This window comes from Engystomops pustulosus, chromosome 8, assembly GCF_040894005.1.
Source record: "Engystomops pustulosus chromosome 8, aEngPut4.maternal, whole genome shotgun sequence".
Lineage (NCBI taxonomy): Eukaryota > Metazoa > Chordata > Amphibia > Anura > Leptodactylidae > Engystomops > Engystomops pustulosus.
The window spans coordinates 58,639,511-58,657,304 of record NC_092418.1 but is presented as its reverse complement, the minus strand read 5'-3'; positions in this window follow the sequence as shown (position 1 = coordinate 58,657,304).

The following is a 17,794-nucleotide window of genomic DNA, read 5'->3' as shown; positions in this document are numbered from 1 at the left end:
AAATTAGTGTGTTTCTTTTAGATCGGAGTTGAATAGCCACCTAGCTCATTCAGCAATAAAGATAATCACGATCTTGGCTCTTTTAGAAAGAAATGCATGGAAAACAGTGTGCATCTTATCATTGAGGTTGTCTTGTTAGGAAAATGAGTTAGGAGACAAAATATCAGTGTTTCTACATTAAGTTAGTGTGTCTCTTTTAGATCGGAGTTGAATAGCCCCCTAGCTCATTCAGCAACAGAGATAATTACGATCTTAGCTCTTTTAGCAAGAAATGCATGGAAAACAGTGTTCGTCTTATCATTGAGGTTGTCTTATTAGGAAAATGAGTTAGGAGACAAAATAACCGTGTTTCTACATTAAGTTAGTGTGTCTCTTTTAGATCGGAGTTGAATTAGCTCCCTAGCTCATTCAGCAACAGAGATAATCACGATCTTAGCTCTTTTAGCAAGAAATGCATGGAAAACAGTGTGCGTCTTATCATTGAGGTTGTCTTGTTAGGAAAATGAGTTAGGAGACAAAATAACGGTGTTTCTACATTAAGTTAGTGTGTCTCTTTTAGATCAGAGTTGAATAGCCCCCTAGCTGATTCAGCAACAGAGATAATCACGATCTTAGCTCTTTTAGCAAGAAATGCATGGAAAACAGTGTTCGTCTTATCATTGAGGTTGTCTTGTTAGGAAAATGAGTTAAGAGACAAAATAACGGTGTTTCTACATTAAGTTAGTGTGTCTCTTTTAGATCGGAGTTGAATTAGCCCCCTAGCTCATTCAGCAACAGAGATAATCACGATCTTAGCTCTTTTAGCAAGAAATGCATGGAAAACAGTGTGCCTCTTATCATTGAGGTTGACTTGTTAGGAAAATGAGTTAGGAGACAAAATAACGGTGTTTCTACATTAAGTTAGTGTGTCTCTTTTAGATCGGAGTTGAATTAGCCCCCTAGCTCATTCAGCAACAGAGATAATCACGATCTTAGCTCTTTTAGCAAGAAATGCATGGAAAACAGTGTTCGTCTTATCATTGAGGTTGTCTTGTTAGGAAAATGAGTTAAGAGACAAAATAACGGTGTTTCTACATTAAGTTAGTGTGTCTCTTTTAGATCGGAGTTGAATTAGCCCCCTAGCTCATTCAGCAACAGAGATAATCACGATCTTAGCTCTTTTAGCAAGAAATGCATGGAAAACAGTGTGCCTCTTATCATTGAGATTGTCTTGTTAGGAAAATGAGTTAGGAGACAAAATAACGGTGTTTCTACATTAAGTTAGTGTGTCTCTTTTAGATCGGAGTTGAATTAGCCCCCTAGCTCATTCAGCAACAGAGATAATCACGATCTTAGCTCTTTTAGCAAGAAATGCATGGAAAACAGTGTGCGTCTTATCATTGAGGTTGTCTTGTTAGGAAAATGAGTTAGGAGACAAAATAACGGTGTTTCTACATTAAGTTAGTGTGTCTCTTTTAGATCGGAGTTGAATAGCCCCCTAGCTCATTCAGCAACAGAGATAATAACGATCTTAGCTCTTTTAGCAACAAATGCATGGAAAACAGTGTGCGTCTTATCATTGAGGTTGTCTTGTTAGGAAAATGAGTTAGGAGACAAAATAACGGTGTTTCTACATTAATTTAGTGTGTCTCTTTTAGATCGGCGTTGAATAGCCCCCTAGCTCATTCAGCAACAGAGATAATCACGATCTTAGCTCTTTTAGCAAGAAATGCATGGAAAACAGTGTTCGTCTTATCATTGAGGTTGTCTTGTTAGGAAAATGAGATAGGAGACAAAATAACGGTGTTTCTACATTAAGTTAGTGTGTCTCTTTTAGATCAGAGTTGAATAGCCCCCTAGCTGATTCAGCAACAGAGATAATCACGATCTTAGCTCTTTTAGCAAGAAATGCATGGAAAACAGTGTTCGTCTTATCATTGAGGTTGTCTTTTTAGGAAAATGAATTAGGAGACAAAATAACGGTGTTTCTACATTAAGTTAGTGTGTCTCTTTTAGATCGGAGTTGAATTAGCCCCCTAGCTCATTCAGCAACAGAGATAATCACGATCTTAGCTCTTTTAGCAAGAAATGCATAGAATACAGTGTGCGTCTTATCATTGAGGTTGTCTTGTTAGGAAAATGAGTTAGGAGACAAAATAACGGTGTTTCTACATTAAGTTAGTGTGTCTCTTTTAGATCGGAGTTGAATTAGCCCCCTAGCTCATTCAGCAACAGAGATAATCACGATCTTAGCTCTTTTAGCAAGAAATGCATGGAAAACAATGTGCGTCTTATCATTGAGGTTGTCTTGTTAGGAAAATGAGTTAGGAGACAAAATAACGGTGTTTCTACATTAAGTTAGTGTGTCTCTTTTAGATCGGAGTTGAATAGCACCCTAGCTCATTCTGCAACAGAGATAATCACGATCTTAGCTCTTTTAGCAAGAAATGCATGGAAAACAGTGTTCGTCTTATCATTGAGGTTGCCTTATTAGGAAAATGAGTTAGGAGACAAAATAACGGTGTTTTTACATTAAGTTAGTGTGTCTCTTTTAGATTGTAGTTGAATTAGCCCCCTAGCTCATTCAGCAACAGAGATAATCACGATCTTAGCTCTTTTAGCAAGAAATGCATGGAAAACAGTGTGCGTCTTATCATTGAGGTTGTCTTGTTAGGAAAATGAGTTAGGAGACAAAATAACGGTGTTTCTACATTAAGTTAGTGTGTCTCTTTTAGATCGGAGTTGAATTAGCCCCCTAGCTCATTCAGCAACAGAGATAATCACGATCTTAGCTCTTTTAGCAAGAAATGCATGGAAAACAATGTGCGTCTTATCATTGAGGTTGTCTTGTTAGGAAAATGAGTTAGGAGACAAAATAACGGTGTTTCTACATTAAGTTAGTGTGTCTCTTTTAGATCGGAGTTGAATAGCCCCCTAGCTCATTCAGCAACAGAGATAATCACGATCTTATCTCTTTTAGCAAGAAATGCATGGAAAACAGTGTGCGTCTTATCATTGATGTTGTCTTGTTAGGAAAATGAGTTAGGAGACAAAATAACGGTGTTTCTACATTAAGTTAGTGTGTCTCTTTTAGATCGGAGTTGAATTAGCCCCCTAGCTCATTCAGCAACAGAGATAATCACGATCTTAGCTCTTTTAGCAAGAAATGCATGGAAAACAGTGTGCGTCTTATCATTGAGGTTGTCTTGTTAGGAAAATGAGTTAGGAGACAAAATACCGGTGTTTCTACATTAAGTTAGTGTGTCTCTTTTAGATCGGAGTTGAATAGCCCCCTAGCTCATTCTGCAACAGAGATAATCACGATCTTAGCTCTTTTAGCAAGAAATGCATGGAAAACAGTGTTCGTCTTATCATTGAGGTTGCCTTATTAGGAAAATGAGTTAGGAGACAAAATAACGGTGTTTCTACATTAAGTTAGTGTGTCTCTTTTAGATTGGAGTTGAATTAGCCCCCTAGCTCATTCAGCAACAGAGATAATCACGATCTTAGCTCTTTTAGCAAGAAATGCATGGAAAACAATGTGCGTCTTATCATTGAGGTTGTCTTGTTAGGAAAATGAGTTAGGAGACAAAATAGCGGTGTTTCTACATTAAGTTAGTGTGTCTCTTTTAGATCGGAGTTGAATAGCCCCCTAGCTCATTCAGCAACAGAGATAATTACGATCTTAGCTCTTTTAGCAAGAAATGCATGGAAAACAGTGTTCGTCTTATCATTGAGGTTGTCTTGTTAGGAAAATGAGTTAGGAGACAAAATAACCGTGTTTCTACATTAAGTTAGTGTGTCTCTTTTAGATCGGAGTTTAATTAGCTCCCTAGCCATTCAGCAACAGAGATAATCACGATCTTAGCTCTTTTAGCAAGAAATGCATGGAAAACAGTGTGCGTCTTATCATTGAGGTTGTCTTGTTAGGAAAATGAGTTAGGAGACAAAATAACGGTGTTTCTACATTAAGTTAGTGTGTCTCTTTTAGATCAGAGTTGAATAGCCCCCTAGCTGATTCAGCAACAGAGATAATCACGATCTTAGCTCTTTTAGCAAGAAATGCATGGAAAACAGTGTTCGTCTTATCATTGAGGTTGTCTTGTTAGGAAAATGAGTTAAGAGACAAAATAACGGTGTTTCTACATTAAGTTAGTGTGTCTCTTTTAGATCGGAGTTGAATTAGCCCCCTAGCTCATTCAGCAACAGAGATAATCACGATCTTAGCTCTTTTAGCAAGAAATGCATGGAAAACAGTGTGCGTCTTATCATTGAGGTTGTCTTGTTAGGAAAATGAGTTAGGAGAAAAAATAACGGTGTTTCTACATTAAGTTAGTGTGTCTCTTTTAGATCGGAGTTGAATAGCCCCCTAGCTCATTCTGCAACAGAGATAATCACGATCTTAGCTCTTTTAGCAAGAAATGCATGGAAAACAGTGTTCGTCTTATCATTGAGGTTGTCTTTTTAGGAAAATGAGTTAGGAGACAAAATAACGGTGTTTCTACATAAAGTTAGTGTGTTTCTTTTAGATCGGAGTTGAATAGCCCCCTAGCTCATTCAGCAATAAAGATAATCACGATCTTAGCTCTTTTAGCAAGAAATGCATGGAAAACAGTGTGCGTCTTATCATTGAGGTTGTCTTGTTAGGAAAATGAGTTAGGAGAAAAAATAACGGTGTTTCTACATTAAGTTAGTGTGTCTCTTTTAGATCGGAGTTGAATTAGCCCCCTAGCTCATTCAGCAACAGAGATAATCACGATCTTAGCTCTTTTAGCAAGAAATGCATGGAAAACAGTGTGCGTCTTATCATTGAGGTTGTCTTGTTAGGAAAATGAGTTAGGAGACAAAATAACGGTGTTTCTACATTAAGTTAGTGTGTCTCTTTTAGATCGGAGTTAAATTAGCCCCCTAGCTCATTCAGCAACAGAGATAATCACGATCTTAGCTCTTTTAGCAAGAAATGCATGGAAAACAGTGTGCGTCTTATCATTGAGGTTGTCTTGTTAGGAAAATGAGTTAGGAAACAAAATAACGGTGTTTCTACATTAAGTTAGTGTGTCTCTTTTAGATCGGAGTTGAATTAGCCCCCTAGCTCATTCAGCAACAGAGATAATCACGATCTTAGCTCCTTTAGCAAGAAATGCATGGAAAACAGTGTGCGTCTTATCATTGAGGTTGTCCTTTTAGGAAAATGAGTTAGGAGACAAAATAACGGTGTTTCTACATAAAGTTAGTGTGTTTCTTTTAGATCGGAGTTGAATAGCCCCCTAGCTCATTCAGCAATAAAGATAATCACGATCTTAGCTCTTTTAGCAAGAAATGCATGGAAAACAGTGTGCGTCTTATCATTGAGGTTGTCTTGTTAGGAAAATGAGTTAGGAGAAAAAATAACGGTGTTTCTACATTAAGTTAGTGTGTCTCTTTTAGATCGGAGTTGAATTAGCCCCCTAGCTCATTCAGCAACAGAGATAATCACGATCTTAGCTCTTTTAGCAAGAAATGCATGGAAAACAGTGTGCGTCTTATCATTGAGGTTGTCTTGTTAGGAAAATGAGTTAGGAGACAAAATAACGGTGTTTCTACATTAAGTTAGTGTGTCTCTTTTAGATCGGAGTTGAATAGCCCCCTAGCTCATTCTGCAACAGAGATAATCACGATCTTAGCTCTTTTAGCAAGAAATGCATAGAAAACAGTGTTCGTCTTATCATTGAGGTTGTCTTTTTAGGAAAATGAGTTAGGAGACAAAATAACAGTGTTTCTACATTAAGTTAGTGTGTCTCTTTTAGATCGGAGTTGAATTAGCCCCCTAGCTCATTCAGCAACAGAGATAATCACGATCTTAGCTCTTTTAGCAAGAAATGCATGGAAAACCGTGTGCATCTTATCATTGAGGTTGTCTTGTTAGGAAAATGAGTTAGGAGACAAAATAACGGTGTTTCTACATTAAATTAGTGTGTCTCTTTTAGATCGGAGTTGAATTAGCCCCCTAGCTCATTCAGCAACAGAGATAATCACGATCTTAGCTCTTTTAGCAAATAATGCATGGAAAACAGTGTGCGTCTTATCATTGAGGTTGTCTTGTTAGGAAAATGAGTTAGGAGACAAAATACCGGTGTTTCTACATTAAGTTAGTGTGTCTCTTTTAGATCGGAGTTGAATAGCCCCCTAGCTCATTCTGCAACAGAGATAATCACGATCTTAGCTCTTTTAGCAAGAAATGCATGGAAAACAGTGTTCGTCTTATCATTGAGGTTGCCTTATTAGGAAAATGAGTTAGGAGACAAAATAATGGTGTTTCTACATTAAGTTAGTGTGTCTCTTTTAGATTGGAGTTGAATTAGCAACAGAGATAATCACGATCTTAGCTCTTTTAGCAAGAAATGCATGGAAAACAGTGTGCGTCTTATCATTGAGGTTGTCTTGTTAGGAAAATGAGTTAGGAGACAAAATAACGGTGTTTCTACATTAAGTTAGTGTGTCTCTTTTAGATCGGAGTTGAATTAGCCCCCTAGCTCATTCAGCAACAGAGATAATCACGATCTTAGCTCTTTTAGCAAGAAATGCATGGAAAACAGTGTGCGTCTTATCATTGAGGTTGTCTTGTTAGGAAAATGAGTTAGGAGACACAATAACGGTGTTTCTACATTAAGTTAGTGTGTCTCTTTTAGATCGGAGTTGAATTAGCCCCCTAGCTCATTCAGCAACAGAGATAATTACGATCTTAGCTCTTTTAGCAAGAAATGCATGGAAAACAGTGTGCGTCTTATCATTGAGGTTGTCTTGTTAGGAAAATGAGTTAGGAGACAAAATAACCGTATTTCTACATTAAGTTAGTGTGTCTCTTTTAGATCGGAGTTGAATTAGCCCCCTAGCTCATTCAGCAACAGAGATAATCACGATCTTAGCTCTTTTAGCAAGAAATGCATGGAAAACAGTGTGCGTCTTATCATTGAGGTTGTCTTGTTAGGAAAATGAGTTAGGAGACAAAATAACGGTGTTTCTACATTAAGTTAGTGTGTCTCTTTTAGATCGGAGTTGAATAGCCCCCTAGCTCATTCTGCAACAGAGATAATCACGATCTTAGCTCTTTTAGCAAGAAATGCATGGAAAACAGTGTTCGTCTTATGATTGAGGTTGTCTTTTTAGGAAAATGAGTTAGGAGACAAAATAACGGTGTTTCTACATTAAGTTAGTGTGTCTCTTTTAGATCGGAGTTGAATTAGCCCCCTAGCTCATTCAGCAACGGAGATAATCACGATCTTAGCTCTTTTAGCAAGAAATGCATGGAAAACAGTGTGCGTTTTATCATTGAGGTTGTCTTGTTAGGAAAATGAGTTAGGAGACAAAATAACGGTGTTTCTACATTAAGTTAGTGTGTCTCTTTTAGATCGGAGTTGAATTAGCCCCCTAGCTCATTCAGCAACAGAGATAATCACGATCTTAGCTCTTTTAGCAAGAAATGCATGGAAAACAGTGTGCGTCTTATCATTGAGGTTGTCTTGTTAGGAAAATGAGTTAGGAGACAAAATAACGGTGTTTCTACATTAAGTTAGTGTGTCTCTTTTAGATCGGAGTTGAATAGCCCCCTAGCTCATTCAGCAACAGAGATAATCACGATCTTAGCTCTTTTAGCAAGAAATGCATGGAAAACAGTGTGCGTCTTATCATTGAGGTTGTCTTGTTAGGAAAATGAGTTAGGAGACAAAATACCGGTGTTTCTACATTAAGTTAGTGTGTCTCTTTTAGATCGGAGTTGAATAGCCCCCTAGCTCATTCTGCAACAGAGATAATCACGATCTTAGCTCTTTTAGCAAGAAATGCATGGAAAACAGTGTTCGTCTTATCATTGAGGTTGCCTTATTAGGAAAATGAGTTAGGAGACAAAATAACGGTGTTTCTACATTAAGTTAGTGTGTCTCTTTTAGATTGGAGTTGAATAGCCCCCTAGCTCATTCAGCAACAGAGATAATCACGATCTTAGCTCTTTTAGCAAGAAATGCATGGAAAACAGTGTGCGTCTTATCATTGAGGTTGTCTTGTTAGGAAAATGAGTTAGGAGACAAAATAACGGTGTTTCTACATAAAGTTAGTGTGTTTCTTTTAGATCGGAGTTGAATAGCCCCCTAGCTCATTCAGCAATAAAGATAATCACGATCTTAGCTCTTTTAGCAAGAAATGCATGGAAAACAGTGTGCGTCTTATCATTGAGGTTGTCTTGTTAGGAAAATGAGTTAGGAGACAAAATAACGGTGTTTCTACATTAAGTTAGTGTGTCTCTTTTAGATCGGAGTTGAATAGCCCCCTAGCTCATTCAGCAACAGAGATAATCACGATCTTAGCTCTTTTAGCAAGAAATGCATGGAAAACAGTGTGTGTCTTATCATTGAGGTTGTCTTGTTAGGAAAATGAGTTAGGAGACAAAATAACGGTGTTTCTACATTAAGTTAGTGTGTCTCTTTTAGATCGGAGTTGAATAGCCCCCTAGCTCATTCAGCAACAGAGATAATCACGATCTTAGCTCTTTTAGCAAGAAATGCATGGAAAACAGTGTGCGTCTTATCATTGAGGTTGTCTTGTTAGGAAAATGAGTTAGGAGACAAAATAACGGTGTTTCTACATTAAGTTAGTGTGTCTCTTTTAGATCGGAGTTGAATAGCCCCCTAGATCATTCTGCAACAGAGATAATCACGATCTTAGCTCTTTTAGCAAGAAATGCATGGAAAACAGTGTTCGTCTTATCATTGAGGTTGTCTTTTTAGGAAAATGAGTTAGGAGACAAAATAACGGTGTTTCTACATAAAATTAGTGTGTTTCTTTTAGATCGGAGTTGAATAGCCACCTAGCTCATTCAGCAATAAAGATAATCACGATCTTGGCTCTTTTAGAAAGAAATGCATGGAAAACAGTGTGCATCTTATCATTGAGGTTGTCTTGTTAGGAAAATGAGTTAGGAGACAAAATATCAGTGTTTCTACATTAAGTTAGTGTGTCTCTTTTAGATCGGAGTTGAATAGCCCCCTAGCTCATTCAGCAACAGAGATAATTACGATCTTAGCTCTTTTAGCAAGAAATGCATGGAAAACAGTGTTCGTCTTATCATTGAGGTTGTCTTGTTAGGAAAATGAGTTAGGAGACAAAATAACCGTGTTTCTACATTAAGTTAGTGTGTCTCTTTTAGATCGGAGTTGAATTAGCTCCCTAGCTCATTCAGCAACAGAGATAATCACGATCTTAGCTCTTTTAGCAAGAAATGCATGGAAAACAGTGTGCGTCTTATCATTGAGGTTGTCTTGTTAGGAAAATGAGTTAGGAGACAAAATAACGGTGTTTCTACATTAAGTTAGTGTGTCTCTTTTAGATCAGAGTTGAATAGCCCCCTAGCTGATTCAGCAACAGAGATAATCACGATCTTAGCTCTTTTAGCAAGAAATGCATGGAAAACAGTGTTCGTCTTATCATTGAGGTTGTCTTGTTAGGAAAATGAGTTAAGAGACAAAATAACGGTGTTTCTACATTAAGTTAGTGTGTCTCTTTTAGATCGGAGTTGAATTAGCCCCCTAGCTCATTCAGCAACAGAGATAATCACGATCTTAGCTCTTTTAGCAAGAAATGCATGGAAAACAGTGTGCCTCTTATCATTGAGGTTGACTTGTTAGGAAAATGAGTTAGGAGACAAAATAACGGTGTTTCTACATTAAGTTAGTGTGTCTCTTTTAGATCGGAGTTGAATAGCCCCCTAGCTCATTCTGCAACAGAGATAATCACGATCTTAGCTCTTTTAGCAAGAAATGCATAGAAAACAGTGTTCGTCTTATCATTGAGGTTGTCTTTTTAGGAAAATGAGTTAGGAGACAAAATAACAGTGTTTCTACATTAAGTTAGTGTGTCTCTTTTAGATCGGAGTTGAATTAGCCCCCTAGCTCATTCAGCAACAGAGATAATCACGATCTTAGCTCTTTTAGCAAGAAATGCATGGAAAACCGTGTGCATCTTATCATTGAGGTTGTCTTGTTAGGAAAATGAGTTAGGAGACAAAATAACGGTGTTTCTACATTAAATTAGTGTGTCTCTTTTAGATCGGAGTTGAATTAGCCCCCTAGCTCATTCAGCAACAGAGATAATCACGATCTTAGCTCTTTTAGCAAATAATGCATGGAAAACAGTGTGCGTCTTATCATTGAGGTTGTCTTGTTAGGAAAATGAGTTAGGAGACAAAATACCGGTGTTTCTACATTAAGTTAGTGTGTCTCTTTTAGATCGGAGTTGAATAGCCCCCTAGCTCATTCTGCAACAGAGATAATCACGATCTTAGCTCTTTTAGCAAGAAATGCATGGAAAACAGTGTTCGTCTTATCATTGAGGTTGCCTTATTAGGAAAATGAGTTAGGAGACAAAATAATGGTGTTTCTACATTAAGTTAGTGTGTCTCTTTTAGATTGGAGTTGAATTAGCAACAGAGATAATCACGATCTTAGCTCTTTTAGCAAGAAATGCATGGAAAACAGTGTGCGTCTTATCATTGAGGTTGTCTTGTTAGGAAAATGAGTTAGGAGACAAAATAACGGTGTTTCTACATTAAGTTAGTGTGTCTCTTTTAGATCGGAGTTGAATTAGCCCCCTAGCTCATTCAGCAACAGAGATAATCACGATCTTAGCTCTTTTAGCAAGAAATGCATGGAAAACAGTGTGCGTCTTATCATTGAGGTTGTCTTGTTAGGAAAATGAGTTAGGAGACACAATAACGGTGTTTCTACATTAAGTTAGTGTGTCTCTTTTAGATCGGAGTTGAATTAGCCCCCTAGCTCATTCAGCAACAGAGATAATTACGATCTTAGCTCTTTTAGCAAGAAATGCATGGAAAACAGTGTGCGTCTTATCATTGAGGTTGTCTTGTTAGGAAAATGAGTTAGGAGACAAAATAACCGTATTTCTACATTAAGTTAGTGTGTCTCTTTTAGATCGGAGTTGAATTAGCCCCCTAGCTCATTCAGCAACAGAGATAATCACGATCTTAGCTCTTTTAGCAAGAAATGCATGGAAAACAGTGTGCGTCTTATCATTGAGGTTGTCTTGTTAGGAAAATGAGTTAGGAGACAAAATAACGGTGTTTCTACATTAAGTTAGTGTGTCTCTTTTAGATCGGAGTTGAATAGCCCCCTAGCTCATTCTGCAACAGAGATAATCACGATCTTAGCTCTTTTAGCAAGAAATGCATGGAAAACAGTGTTCGTCTTATGATTGAGGTTGTCTTTTTAGGAAAATGAGTTAGGAGACAAAATAACGGTGTTTCTACATTAAGTTAGTGTGTCTCTTTTAGATCGGAGTTGAATTAGCCCCCTAGCTCATTCAGCAACGGAGATAATCACGATCTTAGCTCTTTTAGCAAGAAATGCATGGAAAACAGTGTGCGTTTTATCATTGAGGTTGTCTTGTTAGGAAAATGAGTTAGGAGACAAAATAACGGTGTTTCTACATTAAGTTAGTGTGTCTCTTTTAGATCGGAGTTGAATTAGCCCCCTAGCTCATTCAGCAACAGAGATAATCACGATCTTAGCTCTTTTAGCAAGAAATGCATGGAAAACAGTGTGCGTCTTATCATTGAGGTTGTCTTGTTAGGAAAATGAGTTAGGAGACAAAATAACGGTGTTTCTACATTAAGTTAGTGTGTCTCTTTTAGATCGGAGTTGAATAGCCCCCTAGCTCATTCAGCAACAGAGATAATCACGATCTTAGCTCTTTTAGCAAGAAATGCATGGAAAACAGTGTGCGTCTTATCATTGAGGTTGTCTTGTTAGGAAAATGAGTTAGGAGACAAAATACCGGTGTTTCTACATTAAGTTAGTGTGTCTCTTTTAGATCGGAGTTGAATAGCCCCCTAGCTCATTCTGCAACAGAGATAATCACGATCTTAGCTCTTTTAGCAAGAAATGCATGGAAAACAGTGTTCGTCTTATCATTGAGGTTGCCTTATTAGGAAAATGAGTTAGGAGACAAAATAACGGTGTTTCTACATTAAGTTAGTGTGTCTCTTTTAGATTGGAGTTGAATTAGCCCCCTAGCTCATTCAGCAACAGAGATAATCACGATCTTAGCTCTTTTAGCAAGAAATGCATGGAAAACAGTGTGCGTCTTATCATTGATGTTGTCTTGTTAGGAAAATGAGTTAGGAGACAAAATAACGGTGTTTCTACATTAAGTTAGTGTGTCTCTTTTAGATCGGAGTTGAATTAGCCCCCTAGCTCATTCAGCAACAGAGATAATCACGATCTTAGCTCTTTTAGCAAGAAATGCATGGAAAACAGTGTGCGTCTTATCATTGAGGTTGTCTTGTTAGGAAAATGAGTTAGGAGACAAAATAACGGTGTTTCTACATTAAGTTAGTGTGTCTCTTTTAGATCGGAGTTGAATAGCCCCCTAGCTCATTCAGCAACAGAGATAATCACGATCTTAGCTCTTTTAGCAAGAAATGCATGGAAAACAGTGTGCGTCTTATCATTGAGGTTGTCTTGTTAGGAAAATGAGTTAGGAGACAAAATAACGGTGTTTCTACATAAAGTTAGTGTGTTTCTTTTAGATCGGAGTTGAATAGCCCCCTAGCTCATTCAGCAATAAAGATAATCACGATCTTAGCTCTTTTAGCAAGAAATGCATGGAAAACAGTGTGCGTCTTATCATTGAGGTTGTCTTGTTAGGAAAATGAGTTAGGAGACAAAATAACGGTGTTTCTACATTAAGTTAGTGTGTCTCTTTTAGATCGGAGTTGAATAGCCCCCTAGCTCATTCAGCAACAGAGATAATCACGATCTTAGCTCTTTTAGCAAGAAATGCATGGAAAACAGTGTGTGTCTTATCATTGAGGTTGTCTTGTTAGGAAAATGAGTTAGGAGACAAAATAACGGTGTTTCTACATTAAGTTAGTGTGTCTCTTTTAGATCGGAGTTGAATAGCCCCCTAGCTCATTCAGCAACAGAGATAATCACGATCTTAGCTCTTTTAGCAAGAAATGCATGGAAAACAGTGTGCGTCTTATCATTGAGGTTGTCTTGTTAGGAAAATGAGTTAGGAGACAAAATAACGGTGTTTCTACATTAAGTTAGTGTGTCTCTTTTAGATCGGAGTTGAATAGCCCCCTAGATCATTCTGCAACAGAGATAATCACGATCTTAGCTCTTTTAGCAAGAAATGCATGGAAAACAGTGTTCGTCTTATCATTGAGGTTGTCTTTTTAGGAAAATGAGTTAGGAGACAAAATAACGGTGTTTCTACATAAAATTAGTGTGTTTCTTTTAGATCGGAGTTGAATAGCCACCTAGCTCATTCAGCAATAAAGATAATCACGATCTTGGCTCTTTTAGAAAGAAATGCATGGAAAACAGTGTGCATCTTATCATTGAGGTTGTCTTGTTAGGAAAATGAGTTAGGAGACAAAATATCAGTGTTTCTACATTAAGTTAGTGTGTCTCTTTTAGATCGGAGTTGAATAGCCCCCTAGCTCATTCAGCAACAGAGATAATTACGATCTTAGCTCTTTTAGCAAGAAATGCATGGAAAACAGTGTTCGTCTTATCATTGAGGTTGTCTTGTTAGGAAAATGAGTTAGGAGACAAAATAACCGTGTTTCTACATTAAGTTAGTGTGTCTCTTTTAGATCGGAGTTGAATTAGCCCCCTAGCTCATTCAGCAACAGAGATAATCACGATCTTAGCTCTTTTAGCAAGAAATGCATGGAAAACAGTGTGCCTCTTATCATTGAGGTTGACTTGTTAGGAAAATGAGTTAGGAGACAAAATAACGGTGTTTCTACATTAAGTTAGTGTGTCTCTTTTAGATCGGAGTTGAATTAGCCCCCTAGCTCATTCAGCAACAGAGATAATCACGATCTTAGCTCTTTTAGCAAGAAATGCATGGAAAACAGTGTTCGTCTTATCATTGAGGTTGTCTTGTTAGGAAAATGAGTTAAGAGACAAAATAACGGTGTTTCTACATTAAGTTAGTGTGTCTCTTTTAGATCGGAGTTGAATTAGCCCCCTAGCTCATTCAGCAACAGAGATAATCACGATCTTAGCTCTTTTAGCAAGAAATGCATGGAAAACAGTGTGCCTCTTATCATTGAGGTTGTCTTGTTAGGAAAATGAGTTAGGAGACAAAATAACGGTGTTTCTACATTAAGTTAGTGTGTCTCTTTTAGATCGGAGTTGAATTAGCCCCCTAGCTCATTCAGCAACAGAGATAATCACGATCTTAGCTCTTTTAGCAAGAAATGCATGGAAAACAGTGTTCGTCTTATCATTGAGGTTGTCTTGTTAGGAAAATGAGTTAAGAGACAAAATAACGGTGTTTCTACATTAAGTTAGTGTGTCTCTTTTAGATCGGAGTTGAATTAGCCCCCTAGCTCATTCAGCAACAGAGATAATCACGATCTTAGCTCTTTTAGCAAGAAATGCATGGAAAACAGTGTGCCTCTTATCATTGAGATTGTCTTGTTAGGAAATTGAGTTAGGAGACAAAATAACGGTGTTTCTACATTAAGTTAGTGTGTCTCTTTTAGATCGGAGTTGAATTAGCCCCCTAGCTCATTCAGCAACAGAGATAATCACGATCTTAGCTCTTTTAGCAAGAAATGCATGGAAAACAGTGTGCGTCTTATCATTGAGGTTGTCTTGTTAGGAAAATGAGTTAGGAGACAAAATAACGGTGTTTCTACATTAAGTTAGTGTGTCTCTTTTAGATCGGAGTTTAATAGCCCCCTAGCTCATTCAGCAACAGAGATAATAACGATCTTAGCTCTTTTAGCAACAAATGCATGGAAAACAGTGTGCGTCTTATCATTGAGGTTGTCTTGTTAGGAAAATGAGTTAGGAGACAAAACAACGGTGTTTCTACATTAATTTAGTGTGTCTCTTTTAGATCGGCGTTGAATAGCCCCCTAGCTCATTCAGCAACAGAGATAATCACGATCTTAGCTCTTTTAGCAAGAAATGCATGGAAAACAGTGTTCGTCTTATCATTGAGGTTGTCTTGTTAGGAAAATGAGATAGGAGACAAAATAACGGTGTTTCTACATTAAGTTAGTGTGTCTCTTTTAGATCAGAGTTGAATAGCCCCCTAGCTGATTCAGCAACAGAGATAATCACGATCTTAGCTCTTTTAGCAAGAAATGCATGGAAAACAGTGTTCGTCTTATCATTGAGGTTGTCTTTTTAGGAAAATGAATTAGGAGACAAAATAACGGTGTTTCTACATTAAGTTAGTGTGTCTCTTTTAGATCGGAGTTGAATTAGCCCCCTAGCTCATTCAGCAACAGAGATAATCACGATCTTAGCTCTTTTAGCAAGAAATGCATAGAATACAGTGTGCGTCTTATCATTGAGGTTGTCTTGTTAGGAAAATGAGTTAGGAGACAAAATAACGGTGTTTCTACATTAAGTTAGTGTGTCTCTTTTAGATCGGAGTTGAATTAGCCCCCTAGCTCATTCAGCAACAGAGATAATCACGATCTTAGCTCTTTTAGCAAGAAATGCATGGAAAACAATGTGCGTCTTATCATTGTTGTTGTCTTGTTAGGAAAATGAGTTAGGAGACAAAATAACGGTGTTTCTACATTAAGTTAGTGTGTCTCTTTTAGATCGGAGTTGAATAGCCCCCTTGCTCATTCTGCAACAGAGATAATCACGATCTTAGCTCTTTTAGCAAGAAATGCATGGAAAACAGTGTTCGTCTTATCATTGAGGTTGCCTTATTAGGAAAATGAGTTAGGAGACAAAATAACGGTGTTTCTACATTAAGTTAGTGTGTCTCTTTTAGATTGTAGTTGAATTAGCCCCCTAGCTCATTCAGCAACAGAGATAATCACGATCTTAGCTCTTTTAGCAAGAAATGCATGGAAAACAGTGTGCGTCTTATCATTGAGGTTGTCTTGTTAGGAAAATGAGTTAGGAGACAAAATAACGGTGTTTCTACATTAAGTTAGTGTGTCTCTTTTAGATCGGAGTTGAATTAGCCCCCTAGCTCATTCAGCAAAAGAGATAATCACGATCTTAGCTCTTTTAGCAAGAAATGCATGGAAAACAATGTGCGTCTTATCATTGAGGTTGTCTTGTTAGGAAAATGAGTTAGGAGACAAAATAACGGTGTTTCTACATTAAGTTAGTGTGTCTCTTTTAGATCGGAGTTGAATAGCCCCCTAGCTCATTCAGCAACAGAGATAATCACGATCTTAGCTCTTTTAGCAAGAAATGCATGGAAAACAGTGTGCGTCTTATCATTGAGGTTGTCTTGTTAGGAAAATGAGTTAGGAGACAAAATAACGGTGTTTCTACATTAAGTTAGTGTGTCTCTTTTAGATCGGAGTTGAATAGCCCCCTAGCTCATTCTGCAACAGAGATAATCACGATCTTAGCTCTTTTAGCAAGAAATGCATGGAAAACAGTGTTCGTCTTATCATTGAGGTTGCCTTATTAGGAAAATGAGTTAGGAGACAAAATAACGGTGTTTCTACATTAAGTTAGTGTGTCTCTTTTAGATCGGAGTTGAATTAGCCCCCTAGCTCATTCAGCAACAGAGATAATCACGATCTTAGCTCTTTTAGCAAGAAATGCATGGAAAACAGTGTGCGTCTTATCATTGAGGTTGTCTTGTTAGGAAAATGAGTTAGGAGACAAAGTAACGGTGTTCCTACATGAAGTTAGTGAGTCTCTCTTAGATTAGAGTTGAATAGCCTCCTAGCTCATTCAGCAACAGAGATAATCACGATCTTAGCTCTTTTAGCAAGAAATGCATGGAAAACAGTGTGCGTCTTATCATTGAGGTTGTCTTGTTAGGAAAATGAGTTAGGAGACAAAATAACGGTGTTTCTACATTAAGTTAGTGTGTCTCTTTTAGATCGGAGTTAAATTAGCCCCCTAGCTCATTCAGCAACAGAGATAATCACGATCTTAGCTCTTTTAGCAAGAAATGCATGGAAAACAGTGTGCGTCTTATCATTGAGGTTGTCTTGTTAGGAAAATGAGTTAGGAGACAAAATAACGGTGTTTCTACATTAAGTTAGTGTGTCTCTTTTAGATCGGAGTTGAATTAGCCCCCTAGCTCATTCAGCAACAGAGATAATCACGATCTTAGCTCTTTTAGCAAGAAATGCATGGAAAACAGTGTGCGTCTTATCATTGAGGTTGTCTTGTTAGGAAAATGAGTCAGGAGACAAAATAACGGTGTTTCTACATTAAGCTAGTGTGTCTCTTTTAGATCGGAGTTGAATATCCCCCTAGCTCATTCAGCAACAGAGATAATCACGATCTTAGCTCTTTTAGCAAGAAATGCATGGAAAACAGTGTGCGTCTTATCATTGAGGTTGTCTTGTTAGGAAAATGAGTAAGGAGACAAAATAACGGTGTTTCTACATTAAGCTAGTGTGTCTCTTTTAGATCGGAGTTGAATAGCCCCCTAGCTCATTCTGCAACAGAGATAATCACGATCTTAGCTCTTTTAGCAAGAAATGCATGGAAAACAGTGTTCGTCTTATCATTGAGGTTGCCTTATTAGGAAAATGAGTTAGGAGACAAAATAACGGTGTTTCTACATTAAGTTAGTGTGTCTCTTTTAGATTGTAGTTGAATTAGCCCCCTAGCTCATTCAGCAACAGAGATAATCACGATCTTAGCTCTTTTAGCAAGAAATGCATGGAAAACAGTGTGCGTCTTATCATTGAGGTTGTCTTGTTAGGAAAATGAGTTAGGAGACAAAATAACGGTGTTTCTACATTAAGTTAGTGTGTCTCTTTTAGATCGGAGTTGAATTAGCCCCCTAGCTCATTCAGCAA